The following is a 1,874-nucleotide window of genomic DNA, read 5'->3' on the forward strand; positions in this document are numbered from 1 at the left end:
GTGCGCCACCACCGCCCGGCTCTTGGGCTGGTCTTTAACTCATGCTATAGACCAGGCAAGTTTTGAACTTGTAATCCTGCCTTAGCCTCCTGGTTAGATGGGATTACAGGCTGCTGATCACACATTGTTTTCATGATTTGAGCTGCTTCGTGGTTTCTGAAGTTCTGGTGATTTGGTGAGTGTCGGTTTACTTATTTGCCCAAGACAGAGTGGTAAGGGCCTACTCCTGAGGCCCTGACTCCTGCCTCGGGACTCATCTTTTCCTACCCAGGGAAGGCCTGTGTATCCTATTCTGCCCCATAGTCTGCTGCATGGGTGGGACTTCTGTATCAGTACTGTTTCTTTAGCAGCTAGCTGTGTAGGAAGCAGGGGGCTCATTCAAACTTGAGTTCAAAACCAACCTGGGCAACATAACAAGATGATGTCTGAAACATCTGTAAGCTAATACTCTTTTTCTGACTGAAAAGGACAGTTTCCTTTCATGGAAAAGATAGTTAAAGCCAGACTGCCTGGTTCACCTGCCATCGGTTGCTCCTTACATTGGTAAGCTTAGTTTGATTGATAAGTTTTGATTTTAGTCTCTTGACAAAAGTTTTTAATTTTTATGAGCTATTATGGTTAAAACATATGATTCTCATCTCTAGGGTACACTGATGTTTTTGATACATTGTAATATTGTTCAGGATAATTAGCATATCTGTCACCATAAACAATAGTCGTGTGTGTGTATGTGTGTGTGATATAAACATTGAAACCTTCTCTTCTACCTGTTTTCAAATTCAACTATACAAAAACTAGAATCTGTTCCCACTGTAACCTTGTACTGTTAGTGAATTCCTCCTCAGCCTCACTCCTAATTTTTATTTTTAATAAAATAATAATAATAATAATAATTATACACATTTATAGAGTACAGTGTAATTTAGAAAATATATGCCATGTGTGGCAATCGGACCAGTGTAATTAGAATCCCATTTCCTTAAATATATCTATGCCAGAAACCTTTGGATTTGTGGTTCTTGTGAAACACTTCATAAATTGTTGTAGGCTCAAGGTACTGATTTTCCGTAGATGTCTGAATTAACCTCTACTGACTGTTTTGATATTCATTATCTAGCTTGTTTCTTTTTTTTTAAGATTTATTTATTATGTATACACACATATACATAAGAAGAAGGCATCAGATCTCATTCTAGATGTTTGTGAGCCACTATGTGGGTGCTGGGAATTGAACTCACGTCCTCTGGAAGAGCAGCCAGTGCTCTTAACCTCTGAGCCATCTCTCCAGCCCTCTAGCATGTTTCTAAATCCATTCCTCCCATCCCCTTCCAGGCTCTAGTGACTACTATTTTATTTTCCCCTAGAAGGCTGATTTTTTTAAATTATTTTTTTAAGATTTATTTATTTATTTTGTTTGCAGTGTTCTGTCTGCATGAGTGCCTGCAGGCCAGAAGAGGGCACCAGATTTCTTTACAGATGGTTGTGAGCCATCATGTGGTTGCCAGGAATTGAACTCAGGTCCTCTGGAAGAACAATCAGTGTTCTTAACCTCAGAGCCATCTCATCAGCCCGAAGGCTAATTTTTAAAATCTTTAAAAAACTATTTATTTGTTGTTGGTGGTGTGTGCATGTGTGTACATGATTGGAGGTCATACGTGTGCGCCACAGTGTGCATATGGAGGTGAGAACCACTTTTGGAAGTCAGTTCTTTTTCATCTTTTATACTGATTCCAAAGAAGGTCATCAGACTATGTGGCAAGCATCTTTACCTGCTCAGCCACCTCTTTGACCCTAGATTATTATACTTTTTAAATCTCCAAAAGTGAGTGAGATTCCTGGACTTGCCTTTTTTTTTTTTTTTTTTTTTTTTTTTT

The 1,874-nt window shown here is 38.8% G+C and overlaps 1 protein-coding gene across 1 annotated transcript in view; it reads left to right on the forward strand.

Moving 5' to 3' along the window:
- Positions 1–1,874, forward strand: part of Zmpste24 (zinc metallopeptidase STE24) — a 40,398-nt gene that overhangs the window by 8,479 nt on the left and 30,045 nt on the right. The gene's annotated exons all lie outside the window — the stretch shown is intronic.

Source organism: Microtus ochrogaster, chromosome 10, assembly GCF_000317375.1.
Source record: "Microtus ochrogaster isolate Prairie Vole_2 chromosome 10, MicOch1.0, whole genome shotgun sequence".
Taxonomy (NCBI): Eukaryota; Metazoa; Chordata; class Mammalia; order Rodentia; family Cricetidae; genus Microtus; species Microtus ochrogaster.